The 25,586-nt window shown below is 39.7% G+C and overlaps 2 protein-coding genes across 7 annotated transcripts in view; one reads left to right on the top strand and one right to left on the bottom strand.

The window, feature by feature from the left end:
* The window catches only part of CBX1 (chromobox 1), a 40,860-nt gene extending 28,971 nt beyond the window's left edge, over positions 1-11,889 (bottom strand). For 2 of the 6 annotated variants that reach the window (XM_072646176.1, XM_072646178.1), the window contains exons 1-3: positions 11,747-11,889; positions 11,602-11,665; positions 9,548-9,666 (exon numbers count right to left, since the gene is read on the bottom strand). The gene's annotated coding sequence lies outside the window, so the exon portion shown is untranslated. Of the gene's footprint in view, positions 1-9,547; positions 9,667-10,904; positions 11,229-11,601; positions 11,666-11,746 lie in introns of those variants that run through there. The other 4 variants (XM_072646175.1, XM_072646179.1, XM_072646177.1 and 1 more) reach the window with 3 other exon arrangements.
* A 435-nt stretch (positions 11,890-12,324) lies between these two features.
* Positions 12,325-25,586, top strand: part of SNX11 (sorting nexin 11) — a 40,117-nt gene continuing 26,855 nt past the window's right edge. Inside the window, exon 1 of the mRNA XM_072646174.1 lies at positions 12,325-12,442. The gene's annotated coding sequence lies outside the window, so the exon portion shown is untranslated. The remainder of the gene's footprint in view (positions 12,443-25,586) is intronic.

The raw sequence follows: 25,586 nt of genomic DNA, 5'->3' as shown, positions 1-25,586 counted from the left end.
GCATGACCTCAAAGAGATATGAGAAGACATCTAATAGGGGTCAAAGAAGATACTCCAGAGATTGGAGGTCCCTCAGGTGTAGTACACAGTATATGTTTTCAGACTTACTGCTCAGTTTTCCTGATTTATTTTTTATCCTCTTCCTCTTTTTATTTTTTTCTTTCAAAATACTATTATATGGAATGTTCTTAGGAAGGGAGTGCTGGGAGAAATTCAAGTGGTATAAAAACAAAATATATAAATAAAAACTGATGTTTAAAAACAAGCACTTGTTTATAATGGTGATCCCCTCTTTCACCATCAACATGAAGTTAGGATTTTAGTGGAGGCAAAAAACCAAAGACCGTATGTTCTGTAGAAAGACAACAAACTAACACATTTATAAAGATAATGAAGGACACTATTTAAAAGAGGTGTGGGGGAGTATAAGCCTTAAAAAACTTAAACTCAAGTTATGAGAAATGGCAAATGAGGAAAACCAAATAATATAGATATAAATAACAGTTCAAGACAAATAGATAACAACAGAAATGGTACAAGACAGTACTTGATTGGTTGCTGTCCTTCATTCTTGAGGACCAAAATGACATCATCATCTAAAGTGAAATTTCAGTGTGTCTGACTATGGCTGATCAGAGCAATACCAGCTCGGAATGCTCTACCCTAGATAGAGCACAGACAATCCATGTGAATATTTGGGGTGGTTACTTCAAATTTGCGCATCTTACGTTTACTTTGTGCTGTCTCAATTCTGCTTTGCTCATAGAACACAGCACCCTTTCTGATGTGGGCATGCCATGTGGGCTGCTTCTGATCACCATGTGATCACCTGCCCCATGAGAGTTCTCCATAAAATAGTCTTTTTTGGCAAGCATACATTTTGTATTCAAACAACATGGCTAGCCCACTGGAGTTGAGCTCTCTGAAGCATAGTTTAAATGTTTGGCAGTTCAGCTTGAGCAAGAACTTCAGTGTCTGGTACCTTATCCTGCCAGGTGATCCTCAGGATCTTCCTAAGACAGTTCAAATGGAAGTGATTCAGTTTCCTGGCATGGCACTAGTAGACTGTCCATGTTTCACAGGCACACAACAATGAGGTCAGCACAATGGCTCTGTAGACCTTCAGTTTGGTAGTCAGACTAATACCTCTTCTCTCCCAAACTTTTCTTCAGAGCCTCCCAAACACTGAGCTACCTCTGGCAATGTGTGGGTCAACCTCATTGTCAATGTGTACATCCCTGGAAAGCATACTACCAAGTTAAGTGAACTTAGCCACAGGATTCAAAACTTCTCCATTTGTTGTAACCAATGGTTCCACGTATGGATGGTGTGGTGGAGGCTGATGGAGCACTTGTGTTTTCTTGGTGTTAATTATTAGGCCAAAATTAGCACAGGCAACAGAGAATTGATCCATACTTTGTTGCATCTCAGTTTCAGAGGCTGCATTGAGTGCACTATCATCTGCAAACAGAAAATCATGCACCAACACTCCCTCCCTACTTTGGTCTTGGCTTGTAGCCTTTTCAAACTGAAGAATTTACCATCAGAACAGTAGCTGACCTTGATGCCATGTTTATCCTCATTGAAAGCATTTGACAACATGGCTGAAAATATCATGCTAAAAAGCATGGGAGCAAGCACACAGCCCTGTTACACTCCACTGGTGACTGGGAAGGCATGAGAGCATTATTCACTATTCAGAACCTGGGCAAACATGCCATCATGAAACTGATGTGCAATATTGATGAACTTCTCCGGACAACCAACTTTTGACATAATTTTCCATAAGCCCTCATGACTAACAGTGTCAAAGGCCTTGGTCAGATCTATAAATGTTGTGTACCGTCCTCTGTTCTCCTCCTGGCATTTCTCCTGGAGTTGTAGGGTAGCAAACACCATATCGACTGTTCCTTGGCCCTTTCTGAAGCCACAATGGCTCTCAGGTAGATGATCATCTTCCAGGTGAAGGTTCAGCCTATTAAGGAGGACTCTAGCAAGAATTTGGTCAGCAGTGACTAAGACAGAGACCCCCCCTGTGATTGTCACAGGACAACCTATTCTCTTTACCCTTATAGATATGGACAATGGAGGCATCCTTGAACTCCTGGGGGATAACCGCCTCTTGCCATATAACCTGGAACACTTTAGTCAGCTTTTGTATGAGCAATGGACCCCCTACCTTGTAAATCTCAGCTGGAATAGAATCAGCACCAGGTGCTTTGCCACATGAAAGGAGCCTTATGACCCTCAAAACCTCTTCTTCAGTTGGAAGTTCAGCTAAGGAGGGATGGACTTCAACCTGATGTAAATTTCAATGACCTCAGCATTGATTGATGATGGTCTGTTGAGAACACTATGGAAGTGTTCAGCCCATCTCTCTAGGATCATGTCCTTAACACTAATCAATGTGGCTCCATCAGCACTGAGTAGTTGAGATGCACCATAAGTTTTTGGTCCATGAATAGCTTTCAGGGAATCATAAAAGTGCTTTGGATTGTTACTATCAGCATAAAACTGAATTTCATTTGCCTTCTTACTGAGCTAGGAATACTGCATCTTTCTAAGCTTTGCTTGTATTTTGCTTTTGATGGAATTAAATGCTGCCTTCTCAGAGGTGAACTATCCTGCTGGTACATCCTGTGGAGCTCTCATTTTTCATGTAGCAGCTTCTTAATTTTCCCATCATTTTCATCAAACTAGTCTTGATGTTTGGGAGTGTTCTGACCCAGATGAGCAAATGCAGTGCTGTACACAAAATCTCTGAAAGCTGCCCACTCCTTTTCTGCTCCACTGTTGCCAATTATCAGTTGGCTCAACTTTCCCTCCAAATAAGCAACAAACTGTTCAAGATAAACAAGATAGTACCAGACTATTTGTAAATGAAAGGCTCAGACAATAATTCTGTAAAAGAGCTAGAAGGCAGGATGGAATCAATCACTTGAGATTTAGATGAGATTTAAGCTGGATCTAGAAGGAAAGGTGTGTCTGAATTACAATCTGAAACATGACTGAGAGAAACTGAGGCAATAAAATCCAAGCATAATCAATTTATTAGCAATTGTCAATAAATGGGATCCAACGCTCTTCAGTATACAAGGATGCCTCATGAGGTTTTATGGGGCTCTTTTATAGTCATTAAAGAACACAAAAGAGGAATCAAAAGTTACAAAATTTTGAGTAACACAGACGTTATCCTCATTGGCTAGAGCATTACACATTGTTATGTTTCAGATAGTGTGAAAATAGGAAACAGAAAAGGGAGACCCATTCAAGGAATAGGAAATCAAACTGATTTGTAATAATAAGCTACTGGGTGAGTTGGGGAGAATTGCAGTATCAAGTAGTAACACCCTTTCTTTACTACAGATTAGAATATTACAAGGGCTGAGACAAGTGGAATGTTTGGCATTCTGGCATATTAAAGGGACTGGTTAAGACTAGCTGAAAAGAGGAAGTTGGAGCATCAGTTTATTTCTGCAGGAGCTCAGCTTTGCAGAAATTGGGAAGTTAGCTACAGTCAACAAATGCCCTGCTACCCTGCACGGGGTCAAATACAAGCTTCTATTTCCCCATTACTAAAGTAACTTTTCCTAATATGATTTATAAGGGCAAAACCGCAAAATCAATTGATTAAGTAATTGAAAACAACTTCACAGGTGGGATTTAGAAAAGTAGAAAATTCTATAGACTATAATCTCCAAGAAGCAGGGCCTATTTTTCTTTTCTTTTGGTAACCCCACTGGCCAGCACAGTGTCCTACTTATATAGTAGTGTGTGCTGAATAAATACTTCTGGATTATTCCACCAAAATTGCTCTGCCCAAAATTATCAATGATCTCTTAATTTCCAAATCTAATGGCCTTCATCTAACCTCATTCTTGACCTCTGTGGCCTTGGACACTGTTGATCACCCTCTATGGAAACTCTTCCCTCTTCTAGGTTTTCATGACACTGCTTTCTCCTAACCTGATTGCTACTTCTTAGAATTCTTTGCTGGAGCTTCATCCACTACTCAAGAATATGCCGAGTCTTCTTTATATCAAGAGGTCCTTAAATCATCTCCCTAAAGGTCTATGGATAGATTTGAGGAGAGGGGGTGGTCTGTTAACTTGGTTGGGGAAAAATTACATTATTTATTTTAACTAACCTCTAGTTGAAATTTAGCATTTTCTTCAATTATAAATTAAAAAACAACAATACATTATTCTGAGAAGGGGTCCATAGGACCAAAAGGGTCCATGATACAAAAAACATTGAATCCCCTCTATTCCATATTTGTTGGTCTCACCAGTTCCCAAGGGTACAATTGTCACCTCTATGCAGATGATTTCCAGATCTATAAATCCAGTCCAAACTTTTCTCCTGAGCTCCAGTCTTATATCACCCACTAACTGCCTCTCAGTAATCTCAAATTGGTGTTCCTAAGGCATCTTAAACTCACCATGAACAAAATAGAACTCATTATCTTTCCTCAAAAAATTCTCCTCTTTCAAACTTCTCTACTGCTGTCAAGAGGACAATAATTGTCTCAGTTACTCTGGCTCTTAATTTTGCTGTCATCCTCAAGTACTCACTTCCACTCATCTCACATATCCAATCTGTTGCCAAGTCTTGTTTCTACCTGCACAACAGCTCTCCATTAAGGACCTCACCACTTCACACCTGGACCATTGCAACAGCCTCTCTAACCCTTGCTCAGTAAATTCCAGTGGCTCCCATTACCTTCAAGATCAAATATGCTGGAGCCATCCTACCTTTCTAGTCTTGCACACTTTATTTCCCTCTATGTAATCTATGTTCCAGCGATCCTGGCTTTCTTGTTGTTTCTTGCACGTAGTCCTCCATCTCCTGCCTCTGAGCTCATGCACTAGCTGATCTAGGCCTGAAATGTTCTTCCCTCTCACCTCCTGGCTTTGCTCAAATCCTGCCATCTGCAAGAGGTATTTCTTTGTCTTTGTCAGCCCCCCTCCCCTTTCTCCCTATGGAGATGTTCCAATTAAACTGCATCTATCTTAAAGGTACTTAGTTATTTGCATGTTGTCTCCCCCATTAGAGAGCTCCTTGAGGTCAAGGACTGCATTTTTTCCTTTCTTTTTATTCTCCAGGGCTCAGCATAGTTCCTGGCACACAGTAAGAGCTTAATACTTACTTGCATGTTGACGGAATAGCCATTGACAACAGTTTTATCAAGAGCATGGAAGAATGAAAAGCAATTACAGTTGAAGCTGAGGGCTTCTGTGGAAAGAGAGAGTCAAGACTGGAAAGATTATTGGAGCCCAGATAGTGTTAAGGCCTTGAATAGGCCTAGGATAAAGAGTTTGGATTTTATTCAATTGGCTACAGGATTACTGGGCAGACAAGAGGAACTTTTTTTTCCTTAAACACTCAAATTATCTAAATCAATTCTTAGGAAGTTCAACAAGATGAACCTGAATGACAAGGTAAAATGGTAAAAAGGTAAAACCGATGTGTCTTGTCAAAAGCACTACAGAGCTGTTATTAAAAGACAGGTGAAGTCTAATCATATACAGCAGAGGTGTCAAACACATGGCCTGCAACATTCCCAAATGTGGCCCTAACCAGATTAAAATATAATTGGGAAATGTTTCCATTTCTATCTGAGTTTGACATCATTGACATATGGCATCTTCCAGTGATAATTCAAAGGTACCTTTTTGTCTGTTCCTCAGGATGTGGCTTTACTGGTGAAAGGAATGTTTTCCAGATGAAAAACTAACAGGAGAGAACACTGTTCATGCCACCCATTCACATAATGAGCAAGAGTTCTACCCCCTAAAGAGCCCTGGCTTCTGGGCACTCTAAGGACCCCATGCTAGACTCTTCTGTGGGAACCTTCATCATGTCTGAAATATGTCAATGGTTACTTTGGCAGTAACCTGTATAGATGAAACTACTACAAGTTGAGGCCACAGGAGTCAGTATTACTCCCAAAATAGATATAGAACACACTGACCTCTAAGGATCAAAGTTTACCCACTTTGGGTCCTTCTCCTAAAGGTCTTTTAAGAAAAGGAAGAAAAAGTCATACAAAGCTAAAATTAACAAAAAAAGTGAGAGTTTGGAAGTATCCAAAGACAAAAATCTTCTCCCTCCATGAAGGTCCAAATTACTAGCAACAACTTTCAATACAGGCCTGTAAATAGTAAAGACAAAGAAAATGTTTCTCAGATATTATATCCACAGAACCATAGCTTTTGAAGGGTAAGTAACCACACTTCCAACCTCTCATTTTATATACTTTGGAGGTTAAGTGATTCATCCAAAGGTCATACAGGTACTACTGAGAGAAGAAATTAAAATACAAGATCCAGTGAAAATACTGTAGAATTTGGCAGAGAAAAGATTTAAACACAAGATCTAGTGAAAATATTGTGGAATTTGGAATTTTAAAACCTAGTTTCAAATCCCTGCTTCTGCTCCTCTCTATTGTATTGATTCACTTAACATCTCTGTATCTTGGATTCATCTTCTGTAAAAAAGAGGTAGGCTTACCTACGTGGTTTCTAAGGTCCCTTCCAGCCCTAAACATATATTTGCAAATTTTTAGAGCTCCTTCTACCATGGTGCTTCTCACTTGTAAGATCCTTTCTCAGAAATCACAAAATCTAAATTTAGCAAAGACTAATTCAGTAAAAGTCAACTAATTAAAAAATTAAGCTTTGTCCCTGTCCAGGATTTTGCTGACATCTGAATAATTTCTCCAATTTATCTTGGAGAGGGTATTCACCAATTTCAATTGTCCTTGCTATTTGGGAAATCCTTTCTATTATTCAATTCAATGGAGGTAGGGGATCAAGTTTCACCAGAGACAATTTCTGTAAAGTTCATTATATGTTTACAATATTGATAAAATTCTACTCTATATTTAAAGGGATAGGAATTAGACCTGTGACTTACTTGGTATAGGTAGTTCCTAAGTGAGGAAAACTCCCTCTACCAATCAATGCAAATAGGCATCTTTTCTGCATCTCCTTACTCATAAATATCCCAAATAAGTACACTTAAGAAAGATGTAAAAGAAAATGATCCCAAAACTTAAAAACTTTTTTCTGTTCTTATAAATTCCACTGATTTCATTAATTTAAAAAGTACAAAATATCAGGTGCCATGTGTAGCTTGGAGGAGTTTCCCTTATCTTTGATAAGTATCAAAGAGTAGAGTTATTTTACAAGGCCAAGGCTAGATATCTAAGATATACTTAAGAACATAAATCTGATCATGGAGGGTTTATTTTAAAATGAAGGTTCATTGAAGCAGTTTATAAGATCCATCAATTTGTGACACTGTGAAAATAGAAGAAAACTCTAGTACCTGGCAAAAATAGCAAAGTGGATCAGTGGAACAGACCAGATAAGGAAAAAACAGAAACTGGAGGAGAACGATGGGGACTGTAAAAAGCAGCTGGACAAAAACTGGATTTAGACTAATATGAAAAGCTATATAACAGGATAACCTTAAAAAAGTAGATGATATCTGAATATGAATGGCCATATGATAAAATTAAAAATAGAAGAAAACTAGATTAGGTACCTATCTCAGGTGGGGCTAGAGGTATAGTTCTTGACCAAACAAGAATGAATTTAAAAGATAAAATGGCTAATTTTGACTACATAAAATTAAAAAGGTTGTGAATAAACAAAATAAATATAATTAGGATAAAGGAAGCTGTCAATTGGGGCAAAAATCTTTGCTTCAAATGTCTCTGATAAGGGTCTGATGTCTAACATTTAAGGGAACTAATATGAATATATAAGACAAAGAGCCATTTCCTCAATGGATGACTGAAAAAAAAAACAACACAGTTCTCATAAGAATAACAAATTATTAATAACCATGTGAAAGACTGCTCCAAATTACTTAAAATTAAAGACATGCAAATCAAAACAATTCAGGTTTCATCACCAGGCACCAAACTGGCAAAGCTGATGTTGGAAAGGCTGCAGAAACACAGGGACACTAATACACTGTTGGTAGAGTGAAAACTTGGTCCAAGCAATCAGTGTGAAATTATGCCAACTGACTAAAATGTCCATACCCTTTGACCCAGAGATTCCTTTTACAGGAGTAGGTTAAAGACAATGGTCTCTCATACACCAAAACATTCATAGCAGTACCTTCCAGGGTAGCCAAAAACAGGAAGAAAAAAAAAAACCCACCCACCAATTAATTGGGAAAAGGCTAAAAACCGAGGTGTATTAATTCAATAGGATAGTATTGTGCCATGAGAAATGGAAAATAATAATTCAGAGAAGCATGGGAAGACCTATATTAACTGATAAAGAGTAAAGAAAAGGAACCAGGAAACAATACACACAAAGACTACACAATGTTAATGGAAGGAATTTTTAAATGATGAAAATGGTTATGTAATTATAATGAACAAGTTTGTCTCCAAATTACTGCATATACTATGACTATTAGTCAGGTGATGTGCTAATTAGTTTTGCTGAACTGTTTTTCTACTCTTTTTTTAATCCTTTGTTACAAGTTACAGTTTCCTCATCTGCAAAAGGAGCTGGAGAAGGAAATGACAAACCACTCCTGCACTTTTGCCAAGAAAACCCCAAATGGGATCACAAAGTATCAGACACAACTGAAACAAATGAACAACAAATACCACACCATTACAGAATAAACACCTATTATCCATTGCCAGATTCAGATTGCTCAAAAAGCTCCAGTACCTCCCTACTTCTTCTGGGTTAAATAAAAACTCATAATTCTGTTTGTTATTTAAAGCCCTTTACAATCTGTCTCCAGACCTTTCTAAGCATATTTCACGTTAGCTGTCTTTACCTATTGTATATTCCAGTGAAATTGTCCTACTTTGCCCTTCCTTCATATGTGATACTCCATCTCAGGTCTATCACAATCTATTTCTATCTCACCTCTTCCTCTCAGAAGTCCTACCTTCCTTCAAAGCTCAGCCTGAAGAGTCCTGTTCTATATATGGCCTTTCCTGATTCCCTAGCTACTAGAGCCCTCATCTCCAAAGACTGTATGGTAGGATAGGTCAGGGACTTTTTTGTTTTTCTTTGTACCCCCAACACCTGGCACAATGCCTAGAATGTAGTAAGTGTTAACAAATGCTTTTAACTAGTGAACGAAACTGCACCTACTGTTCTGAAAATGACATTATATAGCAATCCTCTTTTAAAGGTGTACTTAAGTTCTCTCATTTAGAAAATTCCTTTCTGGTATATTTCAATATCGTTTGTCCAGAAGGGGTTAGAAAAATTCAGGTATCTAACCACAGGTACAAAGACAGAGGAAGAAAAGAGTAGGCACATCTTTTCTTATCAAGAACCTGGCATAGGCTATAGCACTATCCTCCATATCCTCTACTCACTTTTAAAGAAAAACAATTCGGAATATATAAGCTATTGGGAACAAAAATGTCATTATAGGAAAAAAACAAAACCAGAGGCTTCCTTTAACTTCCATATAAATGTCTGGAAGGCTTCTAGGGAGGATCACAGTATCTATCACATGCTTCTACTCACTTTCAGACTTTTCAGACACTCACCTAACTGCAGAGATGACTCTTCATTTGGAGGCAACAGTGAAAATAAAGGGCAGAAATCATTGCCCTTAGGTAGCTTCATCCATCAACATGCATTTGTTAGGCCCCCTGCAGTCACGAAGCTTACATCCCACAGGAGAAACAACATATACACATATAAATAAATGCAAAATATACTTAAGATATAGGAGGGCAGAACATACTACAGGTTAGCAAAGGCAAAAAAAGTAGGAAAGGCCTCTTGTAATAGGTGATGCTGAGCTGAGCTTGGAAGGAAGCTAGGAATTCGAAGAGGCTCAGGTGAGGAGAAACTGCATTCCAGGCATAGGAAACAGCCCCAGCAAAGGCACAGACAGGATGCCTCCTGCTAATATGTGCATACAAACCTAACAGAACTAGAATTTAGTCTTCAGGGTAGGGTTAAAAGAGGTGTAAAGTGGTTCTCAAAGATTTCCCAGGTTTGGCTCCCAAGAACCACCTAAATTTACAAAAAGGGCATAAAGAAAAGGCATCCTCTTCTACACACTTTATCTACCAGGGCAATTCTTTCCAAAGAAGGTAGTTACAAAACCTTAACGTCACCAGCAGCCATTCAGGGCCCAAATTTGTCAGACAAAAGGCTGAACAGAGGAATACAATTCAAGGCCTCAAAGCCCCAGGGTATGGCTCCATTCATGTTTTGGACTATCAGGTAAACCAATACTTAGGCTTTCCCACCAAAGATCGATGGAAAGCAAGGCCACCATCCAGGGATCCAGGGAAAGCAGAAGGGACTTCCCAAAGATCACAGATTTAGGGCTGGAAGAGACTTTAGAGGCCATCGAATACAACTGTATAGACCAGGAAACTGAGACTGAAAAAAGGTTGTGGGACTTGCCCAGGATCAATCAGCTAACATCTAAAGGTGGGATTCAACAACTCCAAGTCTTCCTCACCCTGAAGTCTGACGAAAAACTTGAGCACAAGATCTCCGCTACAATCTTCTGTGGAAAATATCTTGGAATGGGGGAAAGGGGCAACGTCGTAATGAAAAGTTCATTTCACTTTCCTATTGCATTTGCCTTGGAAATGATTCTTCTAATGTAACATGGGTGGAATTTTATTTCAAAATTTCGTTGCTAGTTGCTAGCATGAAGTACATCAAGCAAGAGAACTTCGGGTTCTCAAACTTTTTGCCTTAACGCTTCGTCCATAAGAATTTATTAAGTGAAGCCAGGCACTGCGCTATACGCTCCGGGGACACAAAAGAAAGAGGAAGGGTAAATCTCTACCATCAAGGAGCTCACAGTGGGGGACAACACGAATACACAACCACTTATCTGTCGAGTCAACAAGCAATTATGAAGCGCCTTCCCCTTACCAGGCACAAGAAAAGCTCTCCTGGAGTTCACGTGTAGTGGACAACCTGCAAACCATGTACACACTACAGACTGCATCAGCTGGAGATAATCTACAGTTGGAGATGGGACCTCAATTCCTGGACGTTATTCAAACCTCAAGTCTTTTTCTTAAAAGCATCAACATGCATCAGCTACAAAAAATCAAGTTCCTCCCCACCGGGGCAGAAGAAGGGCGTTCAATGCCACCTATGCCCCACCCCCTTTCCTTTACAGAGTAGCGGGTAATAACAATACCGGCTAAAGTAGCTAAAGCTCCGCCCCTCCTCCCCCACAGCCCCGGGGCCACATTCCTTCTCGCCAGGGGGCCCCTTAACCAAGGACCCCAGAAACTAGGACCAGCGAAGCGCCCCCAGCACGCGCGGGGTCCAACCCACCACACCGGCCGTTTCCGACTCGGGATTCCTGCGCCGCGCGCGCTCCACGAGCCCCGCCCCCTCCCGGGGTCTGCGCGCGGGAAGGGACCGAGGACTGGGGGAGTAGTGGGGGAGGGGGTGGGGGTTGCCTCCCGCGCGCCGGGTTCCTAACGGCCCTACTCCCATCGGCCGAGAGCCCTCCCCACCCCCCGGGCCCCCCTCCTCGGTTTCCCAGTGTCACCAGACACATCCTCTCATATACACACTCTCAGACACACAAACACACACACCCCTCCCTCCTTACCTCAGAGCAGCGTCGACTCAACCCGGGGGGAATCGGTGTCGCGCCGCTAGCGCGTCGCAGGAGGCTGGGGACAGCGAGAAGGAGGATGAGCTGTCTAAGCCAGAAAGAGCGGCGGCCGCGGCTAGAGCCTGGTGCCCCTCCTCACCTAAGATAGGCTAAGCGAAGCTCCCCCGGGCCCAGCCAATCGTCCCAGCTCCGCGGAACAAAAGAGCCCCGTACTCAGCTCTGCCCGCCGCGCGCAACGCGCAGGCGCCGCGACCCAACGCGGGGCAGTGTGGAACTTGAAGTCCCTCCCAGACTACAAGCCCCAGGGTACTGCGAGGGAAGGAACGTGGTGACGTCACCCAACGAAGCTCCAAGCTCTGGGTAGCGGCTCCAGGGACTAGTACTGTCTGATTGGATTGTGGCACGTGTAATCAACTCATCTAGCAACAAGCATTTATTAAGCGTCTAGAGACCGGGCAGGTTGCTAGGGATACCGAGAGACAAGTGCAACTGTCCCTTTGCTCGCGACGATCTAGACGTAGAAACACATTCACATATGCCTTTGAACCAGTCTTGTGAATTCAAACGTCTTGGCAGTTCTCTGTAATTTCTATATTAAGATTACTGTAATAAATAATTACAGTACTTATTACAAATTAAGACATATTATACTATTGTAAAGTAAGAGGCATATTTATTAAGATATAAATCTAAACGGTTTGCCTGGAATGTTGGGAGATTAAGCAACTTACCTCGGGGTTCTGAAGTAGAATTTAAACTGACTGAGACCAACTCGCTCCCCACTTACCAACACCGCTTCCTCGTTGTCAAAAATGTATACAAAGTAACGAAAAAGGTAATTAAGTAACCATATTTAGGGCTCAAGGTACTAGCGCTGGATGGGATCGGGAATAGCCTCAAATAGGAGGTGAGGGTTGAGCTGCAACTGAGTTTCAGTTTCCTTTGAATAAAACTAGAAATTCTTTGAGTCTCAGAGTTGAAAAGGGAATTCATTCCTGGGAAAAGGGGGGGAGAACCCGGCGAAGATAAAATGTCCCTGATGAAGAACAAAGAAGTCCAGTTTGGTGGGTGTAGAATTCAAAAGGAGTGCCAGGTGGTAATGTGTAGTAGGTTTGAATTAAAATAGGCTGGAATTTGTAGCGGGAATAGGGTTCCGCGCCTGAAGTCAATTAGGATTTACAGCTCTGCAGTCTAGGCAGGTTGAGAAAGGTGCATTAAATGTTACTGGATAACATTTTTGACTGATAAATCATGGAACTTAAAGCCCATGGAGCATCACAGCTCATCTTTTTTTTTTTTCTTCTGTCCCTCACAAGTATATGTTTTCCACTAGCCTTTCTTCATTTTCTTCCCCCTTCCAAGGCTAACCTGTACTCTTGATCCCTATCTCTTCCCCCATCCCCACCTTGTCTAAGATATTGATCTCTCAATTACTCCTTCTTATACGTTGCTTTCAGTCTGAGATTTATCCAGACTTGTTTTCTGACTTACCCATAAAGTTCCTTCTCCTGACTTTGCTCTGACTGTTCCGGTGGCAAGGAATTCACTGGCTTCTTTCAGAATCCCTGGTTTTCTTTAAGATTTAACTCAAGTTCCACCTTCTATATGAAGCCTTCCCTGATTTCTGCATCAGCTAATATACTCCCTTCCCAAACTACCTTGTAATTATTTTGTATATATGTATATTACATACACAAATATAAATGTCTCCCCATAAGCTTTGTGAGAGCAAGGATTTCATTTTTGTCTTTGCATCCTCAGTATTTAGTATAGTGCAAGGCACATACAGGTGCTTAGTAAGTGCTTGTTAATTAATCAATTCTTCTCAAATCTTCAATCTTTTCATTTTGCTCATTTCCTACTATCAACAAGTATGCATAGATATTCAACTTACTCTTCCCCTCAACCTCCTCTCCCCGCTAAAAAAACCTTAAAAGAACCCCTTCCTTTTGATCCTGCTTTGCCCCTAGGATCTATTATCCTGTTGTCATCTTCTGTTAGTCAGATAATAGGCTTTTAGAGTTGGAAGAAAACTTGTAAATCATCGAATCCAATTTCCCCCCCCCTTTAGAAATCTCTTCCATAAGATACCTGACAGCTTGTCATCCAAGCCTATGCTTGAACAGAAACACCAAATCATAGACTTCCTTCTTCTCCACCCCCAAGTCATCTCTTTCCCCCTTATAAACATCTCCCGTTCCTTCACTCATTCATGTGAGAGACAACATGGTTTCTTGGCAAAAATATTGAACCAAGTCAGGAAAATGGGCAATTCTATCCTTTTCTTTTATGATCTGTGCTGATATGGCAGAAGCAGTGACCTTTCAGTCAGACCCTTCCTTTGTCCCACATCCAGGGGGAGTTTATCAACTCACCTTTAGAACAGATGTGCACCTAAGGGTTGAATGGAGCGTAAGTAAATCATCCTTCATCTCCACCCTCTATAACCAGCCAAGCCTCATCTTATCCAACTATCCTGCCTCCAGCCCTGGACCAGAACACCAGGGTCACAGCAGCATATGTGTCTTATCATGTGCTCTTGCTGTACTTTTTGCTCTAGGAATCATAATCAAATCAGCCACACCACTGAAACACCCTTTCCAGTAGTAGTAGACATATCCTATAACTTTACTCAGAATCTCCATAATTGAGAGTCCAGGCTGCCTAGCTTACATGGTAAGCTCCCTGCTTATATGACAGGAAGAGGGGCAGCAGGATCAAGAGAAGGAGTGGTGGGGTTTTTTGGCAGGATGACTGGAGGGAAGGTTTGTGATAAATCAATCCATAATCATTACAAAATTTTTTAAAATTACAATTGACAAGAATTCATTTTTTTCTCACTTTCATCTCCACCCTAATGGAAAAAAAAAAGACAAAATCCTTGTAACAAATACGCGAAACAAATTCTTACATTAACTGTTGGGGGACAGCTCTGGACCAGGGTCCCCTGTGAGGACCGTGAGACGCCTGAGGGTCCAAACCTGCCCCCTTGTGGGGTACTGGGATGGCCCTGGTAACAGGCTGACTCCACCCGCGGGGAGGCACTTGGGAGGAGCTCGCCCGCCCATGGGAGGTACGGGGGAGGAGACAGGGATAATAAAAGGGGATGATCACAAGGGCTTAGAAGGAGAAGGAGAAGGGGAAGAAATGCAATAAAGCTTGCTGACTGCAACTCCTTTCGGGTGCTCTGCCTGTTTATTGCCCTCCCCCAACCGGGAGAGGGGCCGGAGACGTCCGAAGACCGGGGATCGGTAAGTGGAGAGGCGAAGGCCCAGGAGTAGACCCCGGGCAATTAACCATGTCCCAAAATATTTATCTTATTCTGCATCTGAGTGTATCCCCTCTCTGTCAGATGGTGGGTGACATGATTCATCATTGTGCCTCAGGAAGTATGATTGGTCCTTATATTGCTCAGAGTTCTTAAGTATTTCAAAGTTGTTTGTCTTAACTGTGTGGTCATTGTATACGCTCTTCTGGTTCTGCTCACCTGACTCCATCTATTCATATAAGTCTTCTCCAATTTCTCCGAAGCTACCTTCTTCATCATTTCTTCTAGCATAAGAAGTGTCAGTGGGGACAGAGAATAGGATTGGTAAGGATGAAAGAAGAAGAAAAGAGGAATGTTAGAGTTATGGACCATTACATTCCTATACCATAATTTGTTTATCTACTCCCCATTTAATTTATTGTTGAATTTAATGATGGGTACCCATAAATTTCCAGTTCTTTGTTAACACACAAAAAAGCTGCTGATAATATTTTTACATATAACATTCTTTTGCTCTTTCTATGATCTTTTCTGAGATCTAGGTGTAATAGTAGTATTGCTGGCAGAAAGGATATGCATGGTTTCATAAATCTGGGGGCAGAGTTCCAAATCAACAAGTATTTATTTAGTGCCCACGTGCCAAGTGCTTTCTGGAAAGAATTCTGTGTATTCTATGGTCACCACTCCCCTTTACTTCATCCTCAGTTTCTGTCAACCCTGATTCTACTCTCTTTCCCTTTTCACTTTCATCATACCTTCTGGAACTGCCTTTCTATTGTAAAGCTGTTCCTTTGTTTTATACCTCTTCCTTTCATGCTTCTTTCATTTCCTCAAAGTTATGCAAACCGTGACTCTCCCCAGAAGGCACTACATCCCTGGTCACCTTCCCTCATCTCCTGTCTCATCACCCACATACTGAACTAAGACAGAAAAGCAGGCAATTTTATCTTTGTCATTTATGCACTGTGCTGATGGCACTTCCCTACCGGAAGCAGTGAACTTTTAGACAGATTTCTGTAGACCCTTCCTCCCTTTCCACTCAGAATCCAGGGGGAGTTTATAACTCACCTTTAGAACTGTCTCTGGAGCAATACTTCCCTAAGTGTCAGTTGGAGTCAACGTGCTTCATGCTCCTCATCGACAGTTCTATACCTCCCCCACCCCTACTTCCTCCTCCATGTTACTCAGCCACATTTCATCCTTAGAGCTTCACTGCATCTGGACAGATCACCTTGTCTAATGGTTATTATCTACAGTCATTCCAATCATTCTCCCTCTTTTCTCAGAAAATTCATTATCTGACTCATGTCTCCCTCTCCACACCAACCTGTCATACTTACATGTCAACATACCCTCAAATACCCTTTGCTTCATCAACTGCTTCAACTTCCATGATATGCTCCTGCATTCTATCTCAGTCACATACAGGAATGGTTTTATCCTTAGGATTCTGCCTTCATAACTCAGCATTTATCATGCCTAGCACATAGCTGGGGTTTAATAAGTGCTTGTCAAATGACTGGCTGATGACCCATAACTCTAATGTTCCTCTTTTCTTCTGCTTCATCCTTCCCAAACCTGTCCCCATTGATACTTTCAACCACTCCATCCCTCCAGTTACTCACCCTTACTTTGGACTCATTTCCCTCCCTTCAAAAACTTGACCCTTCACCAGTTGAATTTTATACTGTATTCTACCTTTGAATCCTTTGCCCCATTGTCCAATGGGTACTAATTCCGTTTTTCTCACCTCTGGATTACTCCCACCATCTGCTTTCTCTAATTCTGCTCCCTTGCTATAGAATGTAGTTAGAAGTCACATAACCTGTACTGTGTCCAGAACAAATTTAGGTTATCCAGGTTCAATTGGACTATCTCAGCGGCCTACCAGTCTCTGCTTTTTACCAGTTAATTCTCTGTTTAAATTGCCCAAAGTTGCTTTTACAAAACTTTTCTATGCAAACCACCTATACCACCTCTCTCTCTTTCCTCTCAGCAGAGGTCCTTGCCTTAGCTCATGGAGGTATCAGTACAGAATCCTACCTGTATCCTTGATCCCATAGCCCCCCTTCTATTTTGAGAAATGCCCCTTTAATCTTCTTTACAACCTGGCACCTTCCCATCTTTCCAGTCATCTCACCCATTATTCCTCTTCTAGCTGCTCACCTCTACTCCTTAGAATCACTGACTTTCTTCAAGACTCAGCTCAAATGTCATCTTCAGTAGGAGACTTTTCCTAGTTCCTAACTCCCTGCCCCCTACCAGGGCCTTCACTTAAAGAACTTAAACTTAAAGAACTTAAATAAAGAACTTAAACTTAAACTTAAGGTTCACTTTAATCTACTCTATTTGCATCTTGTAGGTACCTGTTTATATTATCTCCCCTATTAGAATATAAACTCCTTGAGGGCATATTAATGTTTGTTGATTATGTTGATTGCCTTTGCTGAGTTGCTTTATTTTCTTTTAAAATTTTTGTTAGAAGGATTGAGGAGAGTAATATATTAAACCATGTGGTCAAATGGTTTCAATGAGGATGAACATGATATCAAGGTCAGCTACCATTCTGATGGTAAATTCTTCAATTTGAAAAGGCTACAAGCCAAAACCAAAGTGGAGGGAGTGTTGGTGCATGATTTTCTGTTTGCAGATGATTGTGCACTCAATGCAGCCTCTGGAGCTGAGATGCTACAAAGTATGGATCAATTCTCTGTTGCCTGTGCTAATTTTGGCCTAATAATTAATACCAAAAAAACCACAGGTGCTCCATCAACCACCACCACACCATCCATATGTGGAACCATTGGTTACAACAAATGGAGAAGTTTTGAATCCTGTGGATAAGTTCACTTATCTTGGTAGTGAACTTTGCAGGGATGTACACATTGACAATGAGGTTGACCCACACATTGCCAGAGCTAGCTCAATGTTTGGGAGGCTCCGAAGAAAAGTATGGAAGAGAAAAGGTATTAGACTGGTATGTAGACTGGAGGTCTACAGAGCCATTGTGCTGACCTCATTGTTACATGCCTATGAAACGTGGACAGTCTACCAATGCCATGCCAGGAAACTGAATTGCTTCCATTTGAATTGCCTTAGGAACATTCTGAAGATTACCTGGCAGCATAAGGTACCAGACACTGAGGTCCTTGCTCAAACTAAACTGCCAAGTATTCAAACTATGCTTCAGACAGCATAACTCCGATGGGCTGGCCATGTTGTTTGAATGCAAAATGTATGCTTGCCAAAAAGACTATTTTATGGAGAACTCACAGGGGGCAGGCGATCACGTGGTGGTCAGAAGAAGTGATACAAGGACACTCTCAAGGTCTCTCTCAAGAGCTTTGGATTTGATTATGTGACATGGGCAACACCGGCACAAGACTGCTTAACATGGCATGCTCACATCAGAAAGGGTGCTGTGTTCTATGAGCAAAGCATAATTGAGACAGCACAAAGTAAACATAGGATGTGCAAATTTGGAGTATCCACCCCAAATGTTCACTCAGACTATCTGTGCCCAATCTGTTGTAGAGCATTCTGAGCTAGTATTGGTCTGTTCAGCCACAGTAGGACACATTGAAACTTGACTTTATCATGGTGATATCATTTTGGTCCTCTTTGAGAACAAAGGACAACAACCAATATATTAAGAAATGAAGATGCTACAAAAGCAAAAGAAAACAAAAATATGATTATTAAAAGTCAATCAACATCTTTCTTCTAAATTAATAGTCCTTCAACCTAGTTATTTTTTTGAAATTTTGCTGTCTTCATTAATACCAGTTAGTTTCCTATTTAATCCTATGTATTTTATTTTATGTACTTACAAACATTATTTTGAGAAGGATCCTTATCTTCATCAGATAACCAAACAGGACCATGATACAAAAGAAGATCATGTAAGAGATGAATTCAACTTATGTTTCCATAGAAAATATGTAATATCTGTAATACCAGTGCTAATCATTTAATATCATTTTTGAACCTTAATAAGGACCAAAGCCTGAACCAGAAGAGCCTGTACCTAACAGTTTCTTTGTTCTCTGAGTAAACTCAGAGAATATCTCTTCCTATGTCAACAAGGTCAGATGGGGCTGAGTTAAGAGCATTCTTTATGAGACCATTAACCCAAGATACTATCTTGAATAATGAGACTTTTTCTTAATATTTTATGGACACATACTATGTTATGGCATGTTAATGGTAAAGGCAACACAGATATCCTGGGTCATAATTTCAATTGACATTTTGTCAACTCTCTTATCTTATTAAGATATCACTTAGCCTGTTTACCTCTTTAGGTCGACACCAGAAAGATTGTACATCAGTTAAGGGAATTCCTATAAAATAATTCATATTGTGTCATTCTATAAAGAAAAAGAGGAATGTGAGCCATGTGGGGTGGGGTGGGGTGAACCCTGGAATGCTGGCCAATGGAGAGCAAGGCAGGAAATTAGAATTGGGAACATCATAAAAAGGTTTACATTGGTTTGAACAAATGTAGCAGTCCGTTAGGAAGTACCTGTTCATTCAGGGGGAATGAATGTAAAAAATTAATAAAAATTAATAAAATTAATAAAAGCTTTCCTGATTTCACAAGTATTGTTCTTTGTTTAGAGTGAGTATGTTTCTAACAATCAAGAGCCCTGTTCCATCCTCTCATCCCTGGGCTTTTTAGGATACTTTTCTGTTGTGCCTGTCTTCTTAGTCTTTTATCTCAAGAGTTATCATGTGTATTTAATCTCCTAGGAGCAGGATTGCACAAGGCTCTGTACTGGACATTCTCCTTTGTCTTCTCTGGGTGGGCTCCTCAATTCCCATGGATGATTTTCATATTTAACATTTCCATATTATCAGTTCTCTGCTGCAGAGCTCCTTTCCTTTATTCCACAGGCATCTCAAATTTAACATGGCCAAAACAGAACTCAGATTTTGCTCTAAATCTAACCCTTTCTCCTAACTTCCCTATTTCCATCAAAGAGCTTAAATTCTTTCAGTTACCCTAGATTGTAACCTAGAAGTCATCCTCAATTTTTTACTATCATCCACTGTCCCCAGTACTCAGTCACTAAGTATTGTTGATTTTTTTTTACTTCCTCAGCATCTCTCAAATCTGTACTTTTTTTTTTCACTTATACCTAGCTCAGACCTTCTTGGTCTCTCACCTGTGCTATTGCCATAGCTTCCTAATTGGTCTCCCTATGTCTAGTCCTCTACACTCCATTCTATACATAGCTGCCAAAGTAACTGATAGTCCTAAATGCCCAGGTGTGACTATGTCACTCCTTTTTAAGAAGTTCCAGGGGCTTCCTATAGCCACTAGGATAAAATATAAACTCCTCTCAGTTTTCAAAGATCTTCACAACTTGCTTACATCCTACCTGTTTTTTTCAGCCACTTTTTAAACAGGTTTTTTAAAAGTACCAACTATGTGCCAAGCAAATTGCTAGGGATTGGGGAAGCAAAGACAGAAATAAAGTTGTCCTTGGCCTTAAGAAGCTTACATTCTATTGAAGGGAAAACAAGTATACAGAAAATTTTATGTAAAATACATTCGAGGCTACGTTTGAAGGGAGGGTACTAGTTAGTAGGGGGATCAAGACAGGTTTCCTTTAGGAGACAGATATTGAACTCAACTTTGGAGGAATCTAAGGATTCTAGGAGGCTGAGAAGAAGACAGTACATTCTAAGCAGGGAAAACAACCTCTGCAACCTTGGAGATCAGAGAGGGAATGCCACATGTGTGGAACAACAAATAGGTCAACTTGACTGGAATGTATGAACAGGAGTAATGCACAATAAGCCTGAAAAGGTCAGTTGGAGTCAACTTCTGAAGAGCCTTGAAAGTCATGCAGAGGAAGTAATAGCAATATTATAAGATGATTAGCTGTGAGTGACGTAGTTATTCTCAGCAATACAATGGTCCAAGAAAACTCTGAAGGACTTATGATGAAAAATGCTATCCATCCCCAAAGAACTGATGGTGTCTAAATATAGATTATACAGATTGAAGCATACCTTTTTAAAATTTCTTTATTTTTCTTGAGGTTTTTGGGTCTTTTTGGTCTGTTTTCTTTTACAACATGAATAAGATGGAAATGTTTTGTATTTATGATCTATATTGAACTGCTTGCCTTCACAATGAGTGGGGATAGGGAGGAAGGAAGGGGGAAAATTTGGAACTTGAAATTTTAGAAATGAATCTTGAAAATTATTTACACACATAAGTGGGGGAAAATAAATACTAAATAAATTTTTAAAAAGTAGCACAAAGGAGTTTTTATTTTTTCTTAAAGGTAGTGGACTGTATCAGATTTTAAACTATATTACAAGGCAGTAACTATCAAAACTGTTACTGGCAAAGAAATAGAAGAATAGATCAGTGGAACAGAGTAGACATATAATATAAGTAACAAATGTGTATAGTAACCTTGTGTTTGACACATATGAAGATTTAAGCTTTGGGGATAAGAATTCATTATCTGTTAAAAATTGGGAAACCTGGAAAGCAGTCTGGCAGAAATTGGGCATAAACCACTATCTTACACCATTTACCAAGATAAGGTCAAAATGGATATTGACCTAGATATAAATGGAGATATCACAAGAAAATTAGAAGAACATGGAACATATTACCTATCAGATTTATGGATAGGAGAACAATTTATGAATACATAAGAAATAAAGAGCATTGTGAGGCATAAAATGGATAATTTTGATTACATTAAATTTAAAAAGTTTTGTATAAATAAAACCAATGTAGTCAAGATTAGAAATAAAACAGAAAATTGGGGCAGGGGAAATTTTATAGACAGTTTCTCAGATAAAGCTTTTATATCTTAAACATACAAATAACTTTGTTAAATTTATAAGAATACAAGTCATTCCCCAATTGATAAATGAACAAAGTTTATGAACAGGCAGTTTTTTGATAAAATCAAAACCATATATAGCCATATGAAAAAGTGCTTTAAATCATTATTGATTAGAGAAATGCAAATTAAAATAACTTTGAGGTATCATTTTACACCTCTTAGATTGACTAAAATGATAGAAGGAGAAAGCAACAAATGTTGTAGGGGATATGGAAAAACAGGGACACTAATTTTCTGTTGGTGGAACTGTGAACTGATCCAACCATTTTGGAGAGCAATCTGCAATTATGCCCAAAGAGTTATAAAGTTGTGCATACCCATTGGCACAGCAATACTGCTATTAGGTCTGCTTCCCAAGGTGATTGAAGAAAAAGGGAAAGAACTTACATATTCTAAAATATTTGTAGCAGCTCTCTTGGTGGTGGCAAAGACCTGGAAACTGAGGGGATGCCCATCAGCTGGGGAATGTTTTAACAAGTTGTGGTATATTATTGTGATGGAATGCTACTGTGCTGTAAGAAATAATGAGCTGATTGATTTTAGAAAAACATGGAAAGACTTGCATGAAACAATGAAGAGTGAAATGAGCAAAACAAAGAAGACATTGTACACAGTAAGAGCAACGTTGTTCTAAGAACAACTTTGAACGATGTTGTGAGTATTATAAATACTTAAATCAACTAAAAGACTGATGAAGGAAGATGCTATCCACCTCCAGAGAAAGAATTGATAAAAAGAAGTATGTATAGTATAGTTTTATGTGTGTGCACACACATGAATAATTGAACCTTCTCTAGAACAGGGTGGGGAGGGAGAGAGAGAGAAAAAGTATACAACAAAAAAACAAAAGAAAACATGGAAGGAAACAAAAACAGTGTAGTTTTGAAAATTATGTGTAATATTTATTATATAGTTTATCAAAAAAAGTAAATGATGTGAAATGGATGTTCATGGTTTTCTATTGAATCCTCTTTTTATGTTGTGCTGCATGCATAGAAATGTCCTTTTTTTGTCGTTTTGTATCTAAGTTCAAAATGAATAAAATATTTTTCTTTTTTTCTTTAATTTGTTTTATTTTAGTTTTCAACTTCCATAAACTTTTAAGTTTTAAATTTTTAAATTTTCTCCCCCTCCCTCCCCTCTCCCCTCCCCCAGATGGCTTAAATCTGATAATGGCTCTGCATATACTTTCTTATTAAACGTATTTTCAAATCAGTCATGTTGTAAAGAAGAATTAGAATGAATGGGAGAAACCACTAGGAAGAAAAAAACAAAACAAAAAAAGAGAGAGCAAATAGTATACTTCCCTCTGCATTCACACTCCATAGTTCTTTTTCTGGATGTGGATAGCATTTTGTATCATGAGTCTTTTGGAGTGGTCTTAGATCCTTTCATTGCTGAGAAGAACTAAGTCGATCAGAGTTAGTCATTGAACAACGTGGCTGAAAGGGCCAGGGTCTCCCATTGCATCCTGGACCATCTCCAGTCCTCCTGATGAATATCAGACCACTGAACCCAGATGGCTCAGGAGAAGAAAGTGAGGTTGGTGACCTTGCGCAGCCGTCCCTCACTCAAATCAAAGTCAACAGCAAGTCATATCATCATCTTGATGTCACAGTCCTCTTTGAGAACGAAGGACAAACACAACAACAACCTGTTGCTATGTACAGTGTTGTCTTGTTTCTGCTCACTTCACTCAATTCGTATAAGTTCAGATTTTTCTGAAGTCTGCCTGTTCATCATTTCTTATGGCACAATAATATTTCATTACATTCATATACATAACTTGTTCAGTCATTCCCCAATTGATGGGCATTCCCTCAATGTCTAATTCTTGGCTACAACAAAGAGAGCTACTATAAATATTTTTGTACATGTGGGTTCTTTTGCCATTTTTATGATCCCTTTAGTATACAGATCTAGAAGTGGTATTGCTGGATCAAAGGGGAATAAAATGTTTTTTAAAAAGTTAATAGGGTGCTTATATGGTCGGACTACCTGTGCAGACTACCAATTTGGCATCTGTGAGGAGGATGACTTGTAAAGGAAAAGAGACTGGAAGTGGGGAGACTGATGAGGAGGACATTTTTATAGCCTGGATGAGAGCTGACTAGGAGTCTAAACTAGGGTGATGATGGAGGGCCTGCACCAGGGGTATGGCAGTGTCAGAGGAGGGAAGGAATGGGAATTGGGAATTTGATAAGGCCCCCCATCTAATTCATTTCTGGTCTATAGTATGATCAGACTTTCCCTCTTCCACTTAATACAAATGTTATTGTCTTCAGATTTGAGGAATTAGGACTAGTTCCCAGCCCAAAGGGGGAAGTAGTATTCTTTCCTAGTCAAAGGTTCCTATTTTTTTTTTATTATCAGTGTGATATATGGACCAGGGTCAGCCACTAAAAGGTCACGAACATTCCTGGAACACCCAGCAGAAACACCCCAAGGCAAATCTTACAAATCAAGCTACTTCCCTATTTCTATAAATTCTATGAATATGTATGAATATTTTGAATATGTATCACCATCATGAATAGGTATTTTGATTAGTTCCTCCTTTTTAGACTTTAAGATTGTTCTATATTTTTCCATGAGAGGTCTTTGATTTCTGATAAGTCATTTTTCTGTTTTGTTACATTGTTCAGTTGTATCTGACTCTTCACACACAATGGACTGTACTGTCCATGGTATTTTCTTGACAAAGATAGACTGGTTTGCCATTTCCTTCTCTAGGCAAACAGAGGTTAAATGTCTTGCCCAGGGTCACACAGCTAATAAGTGTCTGAGGCTAGATTTGAACTCAGGAAAACGAATCTTCCTGATTCCAGGCCTAAGCACTCTATCCACTAAGCCACCTAGCTACCTCCATAGAGTGGCCATAGACCCTGTCATAGACATCATTGATTTTCAGATCTGACGTGGGAGTATATATAAGAAGTGTTACGAAGATAAAAACAACAAGACTTGGCAACTGATTAGATATAGGGGATATAAGAAATGATCCCTGGTTTGCAAGTCAGGGAAGATGATTGTACCCTTGACAGTAAAAGAGAAGTTTGGAAGTGAGGGGTGGGTGGATTTTGGAGAAAAGACAATTAGTTCAGATTTGGATATGTTGAATATATGTTGATGTGTATAGGACATCTAGTCTGAGATGTCCAATAGGCAGTTAGAGGTGTGAAAGTGGAGGTCAGCAGATAAGTTAGTGCTAGACAAATAGATCTTCTGTATAGAAGTGATAATTGAATCCATAGGAGCTAAAGAAATCACCAAGTGAAATAGTATAGAAGGAGAAGAGAAGATGGCCCAGGACTGAACTTTGGAAAATTTGGAGTCAGGAAGATCAGAGTTCAAATCCAGCCTTGGATACTTAATACTTGTGTTACTCTGGAAAAGGCACTTAACCTCTCTCAGCCTCAGTTTCCTCATCTATGAAATAGGGATAATATTGGGACCTATCGTGAGGTAAGTAGGCTTGTTGTGAGAATCAAATGAGATAACTATGTAAAGCATTTTGTAAATTTGAAAATATTATTAAAAAGCTTGCTCTTCTTTTTAACCAAAAACAAAAACCAATGGGGAAAAGAGGTATAGAATGAAAGTTAAGTGAAGATGGAAGTTTGAAGTGTGGGTTTTTCGAGAATGAGGGAGACATGAACATATTTGTTGGCAGTAGAGAAGGATCCAGTAGACAGAGAAAGATTGAAGATTATTGAGGGAGTGGGGATGACAGAATGGGCAATTTCTTGGAAAAGATGGGATGTAATGTGACCACTCTGACACGTGGTAAAAGAACTACCTCATTATGTGATATACCATAAAATCATGGAAGG

Source organism: Notamacropus eugenii, chromosome 2 (assembly GCF_028372415.1).
Source record: "Notamacropus eugenii isolate mMacEug1 chromosome 2, mMacEug1.pri_v2, whole genome shotgun sequence".
In the NCBI taxonomy this organism is placed as follows: Eukaryota; Metazoa; Chordata; class Mammalia; order Diprotodontia; family Macropodidae; genus Notamacropus; species Notamacropus eugenii.
Note: the sequence above shows the minus strand (reverse complement) of the source record. Positions and strands in the feature narration are given on the sequence as shown.